Genomic DNA, 19,564 nt, shown 5'->3' with positions numbered 1-19,564 from the left:
TCAAATATAACTACAAAGGGAAGCTGAAAGTAAAAGGAGAGAAAAAAGATAAACCATGTAAACATTAACCAAAGTAAAAGAAGAACGGTTATATCATAATAATATCAGATAAAGCAGACTTCAGAGCAAAGAAAATTACCAGAAACAGAGATATATTATATAATGATAAAAGGGTCAATGCATCAAGACATAGCAGTGCTAAATGTGTATGTACCAAATGACAAAGTTGAAAAATATGTGAAACAAAACCTGAAGAACTGCAAAGATACAAATCAACAATTACAGTTGGAGACTTCAATCTCTCTCCCTCTCTCTCTCAGCAAGTGATAGAACAACTAGACAAAAAATCAATAAGGCTATAGAAGAACTCAATACTAGGTCACCAACAGGATCTGGTCAACGTACATAGAACACTCCACCAAACAATCGCAGAATATACATTTCTTTCAAAGTGCCCATGAATCATACACTAAGATAGACCATACCAAGATAGACCCTGAGAAATAAAGCAAAATGCAAATTAAAACCACAATAAGACATCACTACACACCTTATCACAATGGCTAAAGTCAGAAACAGTCAAAAACCAAATGCTTTAAAAATGCAAAAAAAATGGATCACTCATTGTATTAGTCTACCAAGGCAACCATAACAAAATACCACAGACTGGGTGCCCATTTTCTCAGAGTTCTAGAGGATAGAGGTCCAAGATCAAGATGTCAGCAGGGCTGGTTTCTGCAGAGGCCTCTTTCCTTGGCTTGCAGATGCTGCCTTCTCACTGTGTCCTTACATGGTCTCTCCTCTGTATGCACACAATCCCTGGTGTCTCTTTGTGTGTCCAAATTTCTTCTTATACGGACATCAGTCAGATGGATTAGGGCCTGCCCTAAAGACCTCATCATTTCAACTTAAATCACCTCTTTAAAAGCGCTATCTCCAAATACAATCACATTCTGAGGTACTGGGGGCTTCAATATGTGAAATTTGAGGGGGCACAATTCAGTCCATAACATTCAAACATTGCTAGTGGGAATTTTAAATGGCACAGCTGCCAAGTGCAATGGCTCACACCTGTAGTCCCAGCTACTAGGGAAGTTGAAGTAGGAGAATCACTTGAGCCCAGGAGTTTGAGTCCAACCTGGACAACATAGCAAGACCCCCATCTCTAAATAAATAAATAAATGAAATTGTATAGTCACTCTGGAAGACAGTTTGACAATCTCTTAAAAAACCTAAACATGCAACTACCATATAATCCAGAAATTGCACTCTTCAGCATTTATCCCAGAGAAATGAAGACTCACGTTCACCTGAAACCTATAAATGAATGTTTATAACAGCTTTAGTGTTTTAGTGTTTATAAACACCAAAAGCCAAAAACAGCCTAGATGTCTATCAATGGGTGAATAAACTGTGGTACATCCATACCATGGAATATTATTCAAAATAAAAAAAGAACAAACTACTCAAACAGTGTAATCTATGTATGAATCTCCAGAAAATTATGCTGAAAGAAACAAAGCCAATCCCAAAAGAATATACACTGTAAGATCCCAATTATACAGCACTCTTGGAAATGACAAAATTATAGAAATGGAGAATACAATGATAGCTGCCAGGTATTATGGAGAAAGTAGTAGGTGAGAAGGAAGTAGGTATGGCTACAAAAACAAACTTTTTATGTCTTACTATAGGTGGGTAGGAAACTTTACTGGAATATTTTTTGTACTTTCTCTTATTAAAATGATATGTTCTAAATAAAATATTAATAGAAGATAGCTGGGCACAGGGATTTATATCTATAGTCCTAGCTACTTGGGAGGCTGAGGCAAGAGGATCGCTTGTGCCCAGGAGTTTGAGACCAGCCTGGGGAACACAGCGTGACTACATCTCAAAAGAATAAATAAATAAAATAAAAATAACGTATTAGACTAATAAAGACCACACTGGGGTGAAGAGATACTAGTTGCCACAGTAGAATGATCAAGGAGGGCCAGATTCTATGCTAAACCAGACCTATCTTGCTTGGCTCCGAGACCAGCGCTTCCCTTCACCAGGCTATCAGCATTGTCTAAATGTCACCCAACGTAACAACTGCAGTGTCCAGCATAATCCTGCACAAGAGATGTGCTACAGAATGAATGTTTATGTCCACCTAAAATTCATATGTTAAAATCCTAACCCCTAATGCAAGGGTATCGGTAGGTGATTAGGTCATGATGGCAGAGACCTCATGAAGGGGGCTAGTACCCTTGTAAAAGATCCCAAAGAGGCTCCCTCACCCCTACTGCCATGTGAGAACCTAGCAAGATGACGGCCATCTATAAACCAAAACGCTGGCCCTCACCAGACTCCAAATCTACCAGTGCTTTAAGCTTGGACTTCCCAGCCTCCAAAAGAGTGAGAAATAAGTTTTTGTTGTTATAAGCCACCTAGAATATGGTATACTGTTATAGCAGCCTGAATGGACTAAGACCAGATGTAAATTATAAAATTCTGTCTCCTATCAACATTCTTATTTCTATAGTATCTGATGTCAGTAAAGTATTAAGGAGAAAAGCAATAATTATCTGCTTAAATGATTCATACTAAGGTACAAGTAATTGACAGGCTTATTAAATATTCTCACAAGGTACAAAAGCAGTTTAACCCAAATGGTCTTTTAGCAGAAATTCTATGTTTAGGACAGAATTAAACTGTAGTCCAAGTGTTGCCAACTGCTTAACTCAGAGACCCTCTATTTCCAACCTTGGAGTCCTTAGTTATTATATTTTGGAAGTAATGAGATACAAATCCTAAATTACAAAGTAGTAGTAGCTTCCATCTCACCACAACTCAAGACATATCTGGTTTGCTGCCTGTTCTACAGGTGGAATATCTGGAATAGAGCTTTCATTTGTCTATAAGTAAAGATAATCCAAGACCTGGTAAAAATTGTAAAAAACCCAGTTAGTCTTCTGCATGCCTGTAAGCTCCCCTTTCTCTTGTCTTCTAATTTCTCTATGGCATCCTTCATATTTCCTGCCCCAGAAGTCCACTGTCTTCCACTTTCCCCTATCAAATCAGAAAAAGACTTAACAAGGACTCAACCGTCTTTTAACAAACTTATTTTTTATTTTAAGGTAGCTAGGAGAAATTTTTACCTTTTGGTTTGAAATGGTTTAATTGAGGAAGTAGGGGCTTTGCTTGTTTGTTTTTTATTTTGCTCAGTCCACCAGAAAAATTGCTTTAGTACTGATACTACGCCTGGGAGAACTCAGTACTGAAAGTTAATAGACTACTTGAGCTCTCCTTTGCCCTCCCTCACCACTCTATTAAGCTTAATTATTCGGAACCCAAGATTCTCAAGTTCCAAGGATCCAGACTGCACTTTCTCTTGGTTTGCTATCCCTTTCCTTCTTTCAGCATGGTGACCATTTTTGTATCTCCGGTTCCCCTCCGACCCCCAGTAATCTGTGCTCATGTCCCAGAGTTCTTATAGCTTCCGTCCCATGAGGGGTAAATAAACTATGAATGTCTGGGGAGGAGGGAGGCATAAAATACATGGGTGGCTAAGCTGACCTTACAGACTCCAAAATGTAAAACTCAAACACAAGGAAAAGAGTCAAGGACCACCACTACCACTCCCACCCCGCTGAAAAAAGTAAGATTCAGCACTTTTGTTTTTTAGAGGGGGGACGTAGAAAGTGGTTTGGGGGGGGAAGGCAATTTAATGATAATGACCATTAAACAGAACATGATGTCAGAAAAAAAAATACTGACTGGCAATGATTAGACATACTGGAAAACAAAATGGGAAGAAAAACTTCTAAAATTGAATATTAAAGTTAATTACAATTATATATGCAAGCTGATTTTACTTCATGCCTAATTATTTTGCAAAATGATAAACATGAATATCATGAAAGATGTGTCAGACTAATTTTTAGTTTTACTGTAATGTACCTATAACCTTTCCTTCCAACTCCCACCCCTGCGCTTCATTCACTGTTGGTTGCAAATGTATAATAGCATGGTAATTCCTCTTAAAACTTTTTAAAAAACCTTTCCAAGACACCATGCTGTCACACTAGAAGAGAGGTCAGCAATTTGGCATTCCACTTCTCAGATTGTCCATCATGTAATGACAGTATCTCTTTTAGTTTTTTCTAGGTCTAAACTGTTCCTTACCGAGAGATGAAGCACAATTGTTTTTCACAACAAGCAATATCAAAATATAAACTCTCAAATGGCTCAATGAAAATATGCTCAAATTAATTCCTAATAAAAAATGCACCAATAGATTGGTAAAGATCAAAAAAGTTGATAACACATTGGATAAAGGAACATAGATTTTCTCACATATTCCTGGTGGAGATGCAAAATGGCACAACCTCTACGGAGGGAAATTTGGCAACAGCTATCAAAATTACAAATCCAAGTATCTTTGATCTAAAAATCCCATTTCTAGGAATTTATCTTTTAGCCACCCACAACCACTGTGTATGAAACAACATATACAAAGTTATTGATTGCAGTATTATTGTAATGACAAAAATATTTAATAAAAATTCAATAACAGCAAACACTTATCTTGGACCTAATACAGTGCCAGGCACTGTTCTAAGCACTTACACATTTTCTCATTTAATCCTGCCAACAATCCTACGAGGTAGGTGCTATTAACATCTCCACTGTATTGATGGAAAAACTAAGAGCCAAGTAAAAGTAGCCCAAGATCACATTGCTAGTGTGGAGCCAGGACGTGAACCCAGGTAGTCTAGCTCCAAAGCCTGTTCTTTTAACTACAACAATATGCTAAACCAATAGGGGAATAGTTACATAAAATATGTATAAAATATATGGTACATCTATCTTAAGGAATACTAACATTTTTTTAAGTAAAGTTCCTTTATATTTATTTCCCTTCCCACTTTGGGGGTGGGTTGAACTTAGTGACTTACTTCCAAAAACAGAATATGGAAAGGGAAAAACAGTAACTATATGGTGAAGAAGCCCAGCAAACACTACATTAATTAAGTGATCTAAGTTAACATCACCAGTGATGTCATGTAAATTATCAGGTACTCCACTCCCTCATGTGAGGTGATGATAAGGACAAGCCAATTTTGTGGTATTACTTTCAAACATCCATAACCCCATAATCATGAGAAAAACATCAGACAAAACCAAATTGAGAGACAGTCTATAAAATATATGACCAATATTCCTTAAAACTGTCAAGATTATAAAAAACAACACTAAGAAGCTGTCAGGAGACCAGAGATGCCAACAATCCAGCATTCTGGATGGGATCCTGGAACAGAAAAAGGACATTAATGGAAAAACTGGTGATATCCAAATAAAGTCTGAAGTTTAGTTAACATATCCTACCAAGTTTGGTTTCTTAGTTTTGACAAATGCACCACAGTAAGATGTTAGCGTAAAACCTAAATTGGGAGAGGTATATATAGTAACTCTCTGCACTATTTTTGCAACTTTTCTGAGAATCTAAAATTATTACAAAACAAAAAGTTTATCTAAAGAAAAGAAAAAAAGATAACTCTCTATGCATTGATATGAAAAAAGAATCTCCAAAAAGTAAAAAGGTAAGGTGCACAACAGTGTGTGGGGTGTTGAAGAAGCAACATGTGCATAGGTAGAGAAGTAACATTTGTGTAAAAAGGATGGGAAGGCACTTATGTATACATAAAATATTTCTGGAAAAATACGTAAGAATCTGATGACACTGGTTGACTTAGCTAAGGAACAAGAATAAATGGAAAACTTTTTATGTGTGCTCTTATACCTTTTAAATTTTGAAATATATGAATGTATTACTTATTCAAAAAATAATTAACTTTAAAAATGAAAAAAGTATGACCAGGACCTGAACTAAGAAACCGACTATGGAAATAACACAGAGCATTAATTAGAAAAAAAATTTTAAGAAATAAAAAAGAATAATCTAATCTCCCCCATTTATCCATTAAGGCAACGCATACCCCCACTTCCTCAATTTTTCTACCAACCTCATTTCTCCTTAATGCATTACAGACATTTGACTCTAGATGAACCAATCTGATTGCCAATCCCAACAAGTCACCAGCTTTTTCCTCAAATCCACATCTCTCCCTGAAAAACCTAGCTCTAAATGTCAAAGCCACCTACCTACTGTGCTATTTAGCATCGTATATATTTTATCTATACTAGGGACAGCAAATACAGGCACTCATGCCATCACTACTCCTACCCATGCTCAATAATCACAGTACCCGTTCCCACTAAATCCAGATGCTGCCTCCAACTACTTCTCAAAGCAGTATTTTAGGCAGTCACCCTTATCAATCAAAGCTGGCCTATGAAATAAAACTTATTTGCCATACCTGGTCATTCCCATATTAATCTGTTTACCTTGATATATCTCCTCTGTGAATTTCATGCATATTTATAGGCATATTTCATTTTATTGCACTTTGCTTTATTGAACCCTGAAGATAATGCATGTTTTACAAATTGAAGATTTGTGGCAACCCTGCATCGAGCAAGTTTATCAGCTCATTTTCCCAATAGCGTGTGTTCACTTCGTGTCTCTCTGTCAATTTTTAGTAATTCTCACAATATTTCACACTTTTTCTTAATTATTATACCTGTTATGATGATCTGTGATCTGTGATCTTTGATGTCACCATTGTACCACTGTAATGTTTGGGGGTGCCACAAGCCACACCCATAGAAGACAGCAACTTAATTGATAATTGTTGTATGTGTTCTGACTGCTCCACCGACTGGAGGTTTCCCTGTCTCTCTCCCTCTTCTCAGGTCTCCCTGTTTTTTAAGACACAACAATACTGAAATTAGGCCAATTAATAACCCTACAATGGCCTATAAGTGTTCAAGTGAAAAGAAGAGTCACATGTTTTTTTTGTAAATCAAAAGCTAGAAATGAGTAAGCTCAGTGAGGAAGGCAAGTCAAAAGCCAAGACAGGCCCAAAGCCAGGCCTCTTGCACCAAACAGACAAGTTGTGAATGCAAAGGAAATGTTCTTGAAGGAAATCAAAAGTGCTACTCCAATAAACACACAAATGATAACAAACCAAAACAGCTGATAAGGAGAAAGTTTTAGTATTCTGGATAAAAGACCAAGTCGGTCACAACATTCCTGTAAGTGAAAACCTAATCCAGAGCAAGGACAAACTCTCTTCAATTCTATGAAGACTGAGAGTGGTGAGGAAGCTGTAAAAGAAAGTTTGAAGCTAGCAGAGTTGGTTTATGAGGTTTAAGGAAAAAAGCCATCTCCAGAACATAAAAGTGCAAGATGAAGCAGCAAGTGCTAATGTAGAAGCTGCAGCAAGTCACCCAGAAGATCTAGCTAAGATCATGGCTAAAAGCAGTTACACTAAACAACAGATTTTCAATGTAGACCAAACAGCCTTTTATTGGAAGAAGATGCCATATAGGATTTTCATTGCTAGAGAGAAGGTTAGTGGTTTCAAAGTTTCAAAGGACAGGCTGACGCTCCTGTTAGGCGCTAAGGCAGCTGGTGACTTTAAGTTGAAGCCAATGCTCATTGGCCATTCTGAAAATCCTAGGGCCCGTAAGAAGTATGCTAAAAATTGGCTGGGTGCAGTGGCTCATGCCTGTAATCCCTGGGAAGCTGAGGTGAGAGCCTTCCTTGAGGCCAGGAGTGTGAGACCAGCTTGGGCAACATCATGAGACCCCATCTCTAAAAACATTTTTTTTTAAAAATTAGCCAGCTATGGTGTTGTACACCTGTAGTCCTAGCTACTCGGGAGGCTGAAGCAGGAGGATCCCTTGAGCCTAAGAGCTGGAGGTTGCAGTGAGCTATGACTGTTGATAGTGCCACTACATTCCAGTCTGGGTGGCAGAACGACACTCTGACTCAAAAAAAAAAAAAAAAATGCTAAATCTACTCCACCTGTACTCTCTCTAAATGGCACAACAAAGCCTGGATGACAGCACACCTGTTTACAATATGGTTTATGGAATATTTTAAGCCTACTATTGAGATTTACTACTCAGAAAAAAAGATTCCTTTCAAAATATTACTGCTCACTGGCAATGCGCCTGGTCACCCAAGAGCTCTGATGGTAATGTACAAGGAAATTAATGTTGTCTTCACGCCTGCTAACATAATACCCATTCTGTGGCCCTTCGATCAAGGAGTAATTCAAATCTTATCATTTAAGAAATTCATTTCATAAGGCTACAGCTGCCATAGATAGTGATTATTCTGATAGATCTGGGCAAAGTAAATTGAAAACCTTCTAGAAAAAGATTCACCATTCTAGTTGCCATTAAGAACATTCTTGATTCATGGGAGGAGGTCAAAATATCAAAATGAACAGGAGTTTGGAAGAAGTTGATCCAACCTTTATGAATGACTTTAAGTGCTTCAAACTTTAGTGGAAGAAGTAACTGCAGATGTGGTAGAAATAAGAGGACTAGATTTAGATGGGGAGCCTGAAGATGTGACTGAATTGTTGCAATCTCATGATAAAACTTGAACAGATGACAAGCCGCTTTTTATGGATAAGGAAAGAAAATGATTTCTTGAAATGGAACCTAATCCTGGTGAACATGCTGTGAACATTGTTGAAATGACAACAAAGGCTTTAGACTATTACATAAACTTAGTTGATAAAGGAGCAGCTGGGTTCGAGAGAATTGATTCCAATTTTGAAAGAAGTTCTGTGGCTCAAATACTATTAATATCAAACAGGAACTTACGCTACATCAATCCCGTAAACTTCATTGTCTTCCTATTTTAAAAAATTGTCACAGCCAGCCCAAATTTCATCAAACTGAAGCAAGACCCTCCACCAACGAAAGATTACATCATTGATTATTCTCAGTTGATCGATAGTATTTTTTAGCATTACGGTATTTTTTAAATTAAGGTAAATATATAAATATTTAGACATAATGCTATTGCACACCTACTAGACTACAGTACAGTATAAGCATAACTTTTATAAACATTGGAAAACCAAAAATTTGTGTGACTTGCTTTATTTCAATATTTCCTTTATGGCCAGGCACAGTGGCTCTCACCTATAATCCAGCACTATGGGAGGCTGAAGTGAGAGAATCACTTGAGGCCAGGAATTCAAGACCAGCCTGGGCAACATAGTAAAACCCCGTCACTATTTAAAAAAAAAAAAAAGACATCAGCCAGGCATTAGTGGTGCACACCTATAATCCCAGCTACTAAAGAAGGCTGAGGTGGGAAGATCACTGGAGCCCAGGAGTTTGAAGTTACAGTGAGTTATGATTGCACCACTGTACTCCAGCCTGGGCGACAGAGTGAGACCCTGTCTCTAAAAAAATAAAAAAAAACACAAAACATTGCTTTGTTGTGGTACTCTGGAACAGAACTGGCAATATCTTTAAGATACATTTATATATATAAATATATGTAAATATCCCATTTTGTTCTTAAGAGGATTAAAGACACAAGAATGAATGAACTATAAAAAGTTAGTAAATTAAAGATAAAAGCAAAGAATAAAGAAAAGAACCAAGAATAGTGCCAAGAAAAAGGTGAAAATTGTATAACATAAAACCTATTTGCCTATTCTTGGGTGGGCCACAAATCTAGCTCTGGCTTCCTAGTAGCCGTCACAAAAAGGAAAACCCAGGCAGTCCAGGAGATAAACAGAAAAGTACTGAGAAGGGGAACTATTCTTGGTACTCAGACCAAACAGTAATTTTTATAAAGCAAAGAGAACTCCTACAGAATGACCGAGATATACAAGTTACACAACTCAAAGGTTTAGGTTGTTTCTGATACTATTCCTCAGGAGAGACCTATGGCACCTTAGCAAAGCCCAATGTAGCAAAATTGATTTGACAAAGAGCAGGCACAAGCTTTAAGAGCTTTCTGCCCTTTTACTTGGCTTCCTCCTTCATTGCCTCCCTAACTAGATCATAAACTCTTCGAAGATAAGAACTATGTCTTCTAATTCTTACATATAGCTCCAAGGTGTTTTGTATTCTGCAAAAAAGAAGCATTCATTGTCAGTGAGAATTTACAAAGTGCAACTCAAGCCTCTTCTGATAAAAAATTCTCTAACCTAAACATAGGAATTCCCACTCCTACTAAACAAATATGCTAACTGAAGCCCCAATAGATAGAATCCCTAAACTTTCCATACTACTACTGCATCACAATTTAATTTGTGATCTCCCAACAGCATTTTTTGTTTTGCATATCCCCAGGACAAAGCTTGCAAAAATACTAAATCAATATCACTGAATCTGATCAAATAAAACGGAACACATAAGCAAAACCTTTCCCCTATTAAAGGAAAGACAATATTACTATCTTTCAAGAATATAATCAATAGCTTTTTACAAACCAGCTGACAAAGGCAGGTTCATTTTCTAAATGACTCACTGCAAGTCCACTAGAAGACAATGAATTATAATGCGGATTTTTCTCTGCTTTCCAAGAATCGGCAGTTTCTGCAAATGTCAAACTGCGAGAGAACCATACTTCCCAGCTCTTAAACACAAACACACCACTATCAAACAAGCTTATATTCCCCTTTATGACTATTACCTACCCCCTCCCCTTTATCTGGTCAAACTGGGAATGCAATACTGGAAGGACTAAGTAATAAATTATTTAGGTAAACTGATTATTAGAACACAGAGTATTAACTTAAATCACTACTCTTAAGCATAGGCATTAGAACACATTAACAATCCTCTATTTGTATGTTATTAATGGAAATCATTAATAAGTAAGTAGTTTCATCCTACACTGGTTTTACACTTAGTATTTCAATTAACAGTAGGCTCCTCATTTGATGTTGGTCCTATGTAGGGGCATACTCTATCATTCCCAGAAGGAGATAGTTGGAATGAGTGAAGTAACACGGCCAGGACTGAGGGGTCCACTCAGTCTTACATCTTTGTTTCTTCATCTATTAAAAAAGGAAGTGACAACCATCTCCACCTGACAGGATTACTGGGAGGATTAAATGAGATAAAGTTTGTAAATTGCCTAGTAAACGCATATAAAATAGACCCTCCATAAGTGTTAGTTCTCTTGCTCTTTTTCTATAGGTGAGGAAACAAGGATGGGAGCATTAGGTGACTCGCCCAAGGCCAGAGGTAATATATATAGTACAGACTAAAACTCTAACTTAGGGCTTAATGTTCTTTCTACTACAAAGCAGCCTTAAAGTAGCAGAGCCTAACATCTTAGGTCTGTCACTCTTGGACACTCATTCTATGCCAGGCACTATATTACTCTCTTTCCTCATAACTACCCTATAAAGAAAGTGTTGTTATCCCATTTTATTGGGAGAGATTAATTTGTCCAAAGTCACTGGCTAACAAGTGATCACACAGGATTAATACAAGTCTGTTTACTCCACTGGTTCCTCCTACTATCCTGCCTCAAAAAGAGTATGGGTATTTAGAAATCATTGTCTACCAGAATTAAATTCTAAATGGCCTAGGAATTTTTATAGATCCTTCCAATTTATTAGTGGAAACCGTCCCTAGCTCCATTGTTCCTATTAGGCTAAAACATAATTATATTAACTATGGTAACAAATTTACATTTGTATAGCATGTTACAGTTTATTATTATAATTTTTTTCATTTTTATTAGATGCAACTACTGAGCCTTTTCATACATAAGCTCACACCTCATTTAATAGCTTCAAGATTCCTATGAGGTGGGAATTATTGCCATTTTACAGGTGAGAAAACAGAACTTTGAAGAGGGTAAGTGAACTTGACAAAGATTATACAACTAGTAAACAGAAGTGGGTCTAAGAAAAGCCCATACATTCCTGCATACATTGATTCATTTAATCATTTACTTTCATCAACTTACTCATAAAAGGTAATACAAAACAAGTGCTGAAACTTGACAGAACAATAAAAACAGGAAAAATGAGAAAGGTCAGCTCAGATCTCCTCCCTCCCCCAGAGCTGTCAGGTGATTTCTAGTAAACGTTTACAGGGCAGACTATTTTAAACTGTTCCAGAGCACAGAAAAAAGTGGAAAGTTTCCCATTCATCCTTGGAGGTTGGCTTAATCTTGACACCAAAACCAGGCTAGGATTGCAAACGTAAAAGGAAACATAAATATTATGTTTATCCCTTGTAAATGACAGATGCAAAAGTCTTAATATATTTAAGTGAAAAACAAAGGAATATGTTTAGTATGATTCCATTTGTAAAAGAAAAACCATTGTGAATATAAACATATATATGTATGATGGGATATGTAAATGTATATTTGTTACATACATACACATATAAATGCAAAGATACAGGTTTGGAAATATAAACCTCAAACTGTTAACCATGGTTATCTGAAACAAGAGTAGACTTAGAGGTGCCAAAGGCGAAGAAAAAAAGAAGTGAAGAGAGATATTCAGCTTTTACTCTATACACTCACATATTACTTGAATTTTAAAATTTTATTTGAATTATAAAAATTAACGCATATCATGCTTGACAATTAAAATATATAAATATTCCTTTTCTGTATCTCCTCTGCTTGTCATAGCAAAAACTAATTCTTTTATTCACTCACCGGTCATTCATTCATCCAACAAACAATTGTGGTACAACTGTGACGTGTGGGTACTGAGCTAAGCACTTAAAAAACAAACATGTGCCAGTCACCAGGCACTTAGAGCCTATTACAACAGTCACTTCCTTCTATAAGATAGAGTGTTTAATTTTAAGTCAAATTCTAATTTTTATCATTTATTATTTTTTAGGTCATGCCAGAGATAAAAGAGATTTTTCTTTTCCTGGAATTTGTATTGTCTTTATTCTACAAAAGAATAGCAGATAATTTTTTTAATTAAAAAATGCATTTGTATTCATTCACTCAACAAAAGTTAGAGTCCCTGCTATGTGTTAGGCACATGTTGGACAATGGACACACAAAGATGAATAAATGACATATGGCTCCTACCTAACCTCTAAGGAGTTGAGAATTTTACAGGCATGATATGTCTGATACAGAGTAATACAAAAAAACTGAAATGATTGTACTTCAAAGTGAAACTGGCAAATTGCCCTCTTCAAAAATAAAAGTTAATTTCAGTTTAACCCAGAAAAATCTTAACATTTATGTAAAATGTGAAACTATTCAATTATTTTACCATTAGAGGGAATAAATTAGTGGGAAAACAGAGAACATGGAAGTTTCAGGGGAATAGAAAGTGCAACGTGTGTCTCAGTGAACAGGGGGTTCTAGGATCAGCTATGCCACTGAGACACTGTTATAAGGTTTAATCACACTGACTCTGTTTCTCCACTGAAAACACGGAAATCAGACCTACCTCATTAGGATAGGAGAAAACAACAGTTTATTTGAAAAAAACAATAAAATCTGTTGAATATGAGGCAGTGTGGTCACAACACCTGCTTTTTTGATATTGTTTCATGTGATTTTTTATTTATTTTTCCCATTTTGTCACTAATTAGCCAAGCAAATTCACAAACATGCAGGAAGTAGTCAGAAGACCTGCATTTACATTCAGACCCTGCCTCTTACTAACTGTAAGGTTAAAAAACAGCAAATTATTTAACTCATTTGCATCTTAGCTTCCTAGAAATAAAATAGGGATAAACCTACCTTATAGGATTATTTAAAAGATTAAATGAAAAAATGTATATGTAAAAAACACAAACGCAAAAAAGTATTATAAATTAAAGACATTTCCCTAAAGAAGATATACATATGGCCAATTAGGAACATGAAAAGATGAAATACAAAGGAAAACCACAATTATTAATAGATGTCACTTCACAGCCACTAGGATGGCTATCGTCAAAAAGACAAATGTTAACAAGTGTTGGCAAGGATATGGAGAAAATGGAACCCTCATACACTGCTAGCAGGAATGTAAAAATGGTGCAGCAAGTATGGAGAACAGTTTAGTTCCTTAAAAAGTTAAACTGAGTACCACATGACCCAGCAATTCCACACCTAGGTATACACCCAAGAGTACCATACAAAAACTTGTAAATGAGTGCCCACAGCAGCATTATTCATAATAGCCAAAAAGTGGAAACCACTCAAATACCCAGTAGATAAACAAAATGTGGCAGTCATATAATGAAATATTATTCTGCCATAAAAAGCAATGAAATACTGATGCATGGTATAGTATAAACAAACCCTGAAAACATTACGCTACATGAAAGACACAAAGGCCCCTATATTGTATGATTCTGTTTATATGAAATGTCTAGAATAGGCAAATCCACAGAGAAAGAAAGTAGATTAGTGGTTGCCAAGTACTGGGGAGGGGGGAACAGCAGTGATAGCTACAGGATATGAATTCCTTTTTAGGGTGATGAAAATGTTCTTGAATCAGTGATGTTTGCACAATCTTGTGATTATACTAAAACCAGTGAATTGTACACTTTAAAAGAGTGAATTCTATGGCATATAAATTATATCTCAAAGAAAACTATTATAGAAATTTACATTTATGCTATTTTTTATTAGCAAAAAATAGAGATTTCAAGAGATTGCTCCTGTTTGCTTTTAATAGCGTTAAAAGATCTTTGAAGTTAGATGTTACACAGATGAATGGTATTTTCAGTAAAGTAAAACTACCATACCAGAGAAACTGTCTACAAATCAGATTAATTTGGATTAATTTCATTATTTCAAAAGAACTGTCATTAAACCAAGCTTGATTTTAGGACGTAGAAAAAGCTTCAAGGAGTCCTTATAGAGTACATTGTTTAAAAAGTCAAAATGTGATATTTTCTGTTTTTATAAATGAGTGGTTATTTTATTTTCAGATATGTCATTAGTAAGATTACCTATTTAAAATGTCATTAAATGCTCACCAATCAACTAAAACCCAATTAAATGAAACGTGGTGACCTCTCCTTACCACTTTCTATGAGCTGAATTCTGCTGTCAGACATCTAGTCCATCATTAGCATCTAATCTTTTTCATCAATTATTTCTTTCAATTGTTACCCACAGTGACTGAAACATTTGGTAAACTCTTTACATGCAATCAATTCATTTTTCTAATGTTGGGGAAGTTATTAGAGTAGGCCCAATTTTTAAGGTTAAATTTAGTCTAGAATGTTTGAATAAATATTCAACAAAAAGATTTCCTGGAATTTGGAATATAAAAACAATCTATAGAGTTGTGCAATGCTTCCTAGGCCCTTTGGGAATTTTCTCATGTATTTAGTCATGGGGTAAAGACAGTCACCAACTTTTGCCCACAAAAAGTATTATGTATAAAGGCTTCCTGGTTCTGGAACAAAGAAGTATTTTATTGCTCAAAGCAAAAGGAAGGTATCTTCCTTCTATTTAGTATTGTTACACCAAAATAACATACCAATGAAACCAGCTAGGTACTGGCACGACCCAAGGTATGTAAACAAAGATAAACTGTACTTTATTATGTATTCTTCCTTGGGGGGGGGGGAATTTCTCACACTAAGAAAATAAGATTCAGTAAGCCAAAAAAAAATTTAAAAAAAAACATGAATTAAGATTTGCCAACATGGGGGTATTTTGAGTGGCAATTTTAATTTGAGGGCTTGTCAAGCTAGGCATGGTCGGTACTGACATAGACAAAAACGTGAAGAAAACGACGACCTGTCAAACAGCTGCTATCTAGTTACTCCCTTAACAGCACTCCCAACTTCTATGGTGATGTCTGTGTGTGAGAGAAAGATGTCAAAGCACCAAGAGAACCACAGGGGCTGTTACAGCACCAGCAGGTCCAAATCGTGCATCCCAGGGCAAAATCCCACCCATCCCCTCAAGAACTGGTCAGACTGCGGCTGTTTTCCAATATAAGTATACTTAAGATATGCAAATAAATACATATATATGCACACACATATATCGTTCTTTTGTAAATAAATAAATACCCTGGCCAACCCGCTCTCCCCCTCCCCTTTGTGGCTCCTCCAAAGGCTGGAGGGATGTTAACCTCCTGCAGGCCGGGGGAGGCCAAGACCCACGCCATAGGAGAGGTGTCCAGGAGCTTCCGCAGCACAGCCCGGGGGCCCAAGCCTCTGTCGCCCACCCACCGGCAGGGCTGGTCACCGGTCACACAAAGGAGCCAGCCGCAGGCGCTGGACACCGGGACTCGCCCCAGTGCCCGGCGCCACATCTGGTCCCTGCACGCTGGGAGGACGAAACCCGCCAGAAAAAAAAGGATTAACGCCCAAACCTGTTGCACGATGCGGGTCCCTTTCACCCAGAAATGAACAAGGGCGCTCAGGAGGGGAGAAGCGCGGGGCCCGGCTCAGCGGGCCGCGGCCGCACCCGGCAGGCGGCGCGGAGGCAGGGGCGGCCCGCGGGGCTCCCACCTCGGGCGCTTTGTCTGCGGCGGCGGGGACGCGAGCGGGGGCGACGGGGACGGCGAGGCGGGGCGCCCCTCCCTCACCGCGCAGCCCCGCCGCCCCTCGGCCCGCGCGGGGGAAGAAAGCCCGGCCGCCGCCGCCGCCGCCGCCGCCTCCGCCTCCGCCGGCCCGCGCTGGCCGCCCGGCCGCGGGGCCTGCGCGCTGCTCCCGCCCGGGCCGCCCGGGCCGCGCGGCGGCCACACTCACCTGGCTGTCCCTGGCGCTGGCGCTGGCGGCCGGCGGCTCCCGGGCGCTGGGGAGGACACGGGGACGCTAGCGAGGTGCGGGCGGAGGCGGAGGGCGAGGCGGGAGGGAGGCGGGCTGGGGGCGGAGCGGGCCCCGGCAACGACGGCTCCAGTCACTCGCGGCAAATCGCGTCCCAGCCCCTCCGTGCGTCAGGCGGGGGGCGGCGGCGCGGGTGGCCCGGCGACCTCTCGGCACCCGCTGCCCGACCCGCGGCCGCGCGACCCCGCGCGCGCCCGGGTGACGGCTGCAGCGGGACCGGGCCGGCGCGGGAAGGGGCGGGGCGGGGAGTCCAACCGGGGCTGGGGGCTGGGCGAGGGGGTCTCTGACTCACCCGGTGGACCCTGCTGTCCCCACCCCTCCCCAAGCTCCGAGCTCCCGAATCGGGAGACGGTGAGGGGTACTGGAAGGAGCCCTGGACCTGAAGGCAGGAAGTCTGGGCTTAAGGGAGGGCCCGCTACTTGACACCTTGGCAAGTTATTTGTTTCCTCTGGCTTCATCCTGAAGTACGAAGGTTCGAGTACAAGGTCTCCAAGATCTTCAGCCCTCTAACGTTCTCATCCTTGGTTTGTCAGGATTCCTTGGCTCCCAAGTTCCCACTGCCAGGAGATGCCAGGAGGGAGTTCTGTGGTGTGGCTGAAGGATGGAGGCAGCTGGAGGGGAAAGGGTTGCGGTGGATTCAGGACATTTGTTTTGCTTTGAGGATCTTTCCATTGGACAGTGCAAAATTAATACGCAAATGGGGCTCTTGATAATGGCTACTTCCCTATTCGTACCAACCTAGTTATTTTTCTCCAAATGTACTGACTTCAGACTCCTGATTCTTCTCATTTTATTGCGCAAATCATTTTTATGTCACTTCCTGAATTCAGCTCCAAAGAGTCATCAGCGAATCCACACAAGATCACAGGGGCCATGTGGTTCCAATCCCAAGACTTCCATGTTACTCACTCTGCACTCACTTCAGTATCACTTAATTCCATTGATAAAATCTTGCTATTCCAACAAGTAGGGAACCAAATTTCTCTCTACTAAAGCACTCAGATTTAAAATCCCATGTATGAATTCTTCTTCTGAAATCTGTGACGAACATTCTGCACCACTTCAGCTTCTTTGCCACTCTTTAGGTCAAGTCTTTCTAATTTCACTTCTGCTTCAGTTCCATAGAACTGCCAGAGAATGCCCCCAAAACACAGAGCCAAGCATGACACATCTCTCTTTAAAATCCATCAGAGGCTCTCTACCTGGTTGAATCAAGTTCAAACTCATACAAGGCCGTTTATAATCTGATCCCTTGACCTCTTCTGCTCCAGCTACAACTCCTAACATAGCCCCATATCACACACAGATTTAACAGGCTCTATCTCTGCTTTTGTAAGTCTCCCCCATCTGAAATCTATCCTTCAGTTAACCAGGTGAACTTCTACTATCCTTCAAGATAATGATAGTAGTAAATCACATCCCCTTGGAATCTTTCCTGACATCCCCTCCTTTCACCACACCAACATCCTCACCCTACACACTTACACTCAACTAAATATTCTTTCCTCTCTGCTTTTCATAGAACCTTTCATCTACAGTATTCTGTATGATAATTCTTAGTACTTTCTTTTTTCCCACTGCTTTACATGGTGATCTTTTCTTCCTAGACTGTTTTCCTTAAAAGGATAGAAATTTCATCTAGTTCATTTTTGGCTCCCCAGAGCATAGCACAGTGCTCAGCACAAAGAAGATTCTCTTTAACTGCTGAAGGGTTGAAATCATGACCCATTCCAACAAATAGGAAACTCAATAAAATCCACAGTCCTTTCCTTCCTTAACCTTTCACAACATTCTGTTCTTTTCTCTACTATGTGGCATTTGCTGCTTATCATTTTAAACCCTTTCCAGCTACCACTCACATTCTTTGCTTATCCTAATAAAGTAAGAGCATGCCAAACAATCCATTATGTAATAATAATTCACAAAACATCCCTGCCCTTCCTCTTTCCAAACACTTTTGTATTACCTAGTTATTAGGTGAGGAGTAATTGCTATAATAGAAAAACCTAGACTGCAAATTTAGAGAATGAAGTTTGGATGCCATATTTTTCAATAACTACTAAATTAACACAGCTCAATCACTTAAATTCACTAGGTTTACTTCTGGGGTTCCTTCAGCTCTATGGCATGTCTGTCTATCTGTATCTATATCTATATCTGTATATAAAATGAAGGAACTACTGGATCCTTGCAAAGTAGCTGTCCAGTATATGTTTGAACTCCAAGTGATAAGGAACCACTCACTTACTACTTTACAGGGGTATTCATCTTTGAACAATCCTGCTAGTCCCTGCTTTGAACTGAAATGTTTCTCCCTATAAATTTGGTAGATGGGAGAGGGGAGGAGGGGCTGGGTATATACACACCTAATGGATGCAGTGCACTGTCTGGGGGGATGGACGTGCTTGAAGCTCTGACTCAGGTGGGGCAAAGGCAATATACATAACCTAAACATTTGTACTCTTGTAATATGCTGAAATAAAAAAAAAATTTTTTTAAATGGCCTCCAAAGATACCCATTTCCTTGTCTCTGGAACCTCTGAATGTTACCTTATTTGGCAAAAAGGACTTTGTAGATATGATTAAGGATCTTGAATTGGGGAGATTATCCTGGTAGGCCCTAAATATAATAATATGTCCTTATTAAGAAGGAAAGAGAAGATTTCACATAGAAGAAGGAGGCAAGGTGGTAACTTGAAGCAAGATGCTATGCTTCTGGCTTGGATGACGAACGAATGGGAGCTCTGGAACCTCCAGGGGAGAATCCATTGCCTTGCCAAGGAATAAGGAATACAGCACAAGAAGCTAGAAAAGGCAAGACAATGGATTCTCCCCTGGAGCTTCCAGAGGGAGCATGGCCCTGCTGACACCTTGACTTTGACCCACTAAAACTGATTTTAGACAT

At 39.1% G+C, this 19,564-nt stretch overlaps 1 protein-coding gene across 2 annotated transcripts in view; it reads right to left on the bottom strand.

Moving 5' to 3' along the window:
* Window positions 1-17,097, bottom strand: part of SESTD1 (SEC14 and spectrin domain containing 1) — a 93,174-nt gene extending 76,077 nt beyond the window's left edge. Inside the window, exon 1 of one of the 2 annotated variants that reach the window (XM_045559084.1) lies at window positions 17,086-17,097. The gene's annotated coding sequence lies outside the window, so the exon portion shown is untranslated. Of the gene's footprint in view, window positions 1-16,581; window positions 16,692-17,085 lie in introns of those variants that run through there. The other variant, XM_045559083.1, reaches the window with a different exon arrangement.
* Between the last annotated feature and the right edge of the window lie 2,467 nt (window positions 17,098-19,564).

This window comes from Lemur catta, chromosome 8, assembly GCF_020740605.2.
Source record: "Lemur catta isolate mLemCat1 chromosome 8, mLemCat1.pri, whole genome shotgun sequence".
NCBI lineage: Eukaryota > Metazoa > Chordata > Mammalia > Primates > Lemuridae > Lemur > Lemur catta.
The sequence above is the reverse complement of the archived record's forward strand: the minus strand, read 5'-3'. Positions and strand labels throughout refer to the sequence as shown.